The sequence below is a fragment of the Penaeus monodon genome, chromosome 22, assembly GCF_015228065.2.
Source record: "Penaeus monodon isolate SGIC_2016 chromosome 22, NSTDA_Pmon_1, whole genome shotgun sequence".
NCBI lineage: Eukaryota > Metazoa > Arthropoda > Malacostraca > Decapoda > Penaeidae > Penaeus > Penaeus monodon.
Window position 1 is genome coordinate 22,171,676 of NC_051407.1, and position 206 is coordinate 22,171,881.

The 206-nt window shown below is 31.6% G+C and overlaps 1 pseudogene; it reads left to right on the plus strand.

Moving 5' to 3' along the window:
• Positions 1-206, plus strand: part of LOC119587364 — a 10,089-nt pseudogene that overhangs the window by 8,446 nt on the left and 1,437 nt on the right.

Genomic DNA, 206 nt, shown 5'->3' on the forward strand with positions numbered 1-206 from the left:
GGGGGGAAAAGGGGGTTAAGCTACATGGAAGGTTTGATTACTAAAAGGAGGTATTAAAATTGAAAAATAGTTAAAAAATAAGTCATAGTTTTATGTTTGGGGGAAGCACAGTTTTTATTATATTGAATTTGTCTGTCTACCTTTTTATTTTTGTTTTTTTAAGTGTTTGATCATTGGAAAGTGTTGGTGTTTCAGGATGGGTAGAA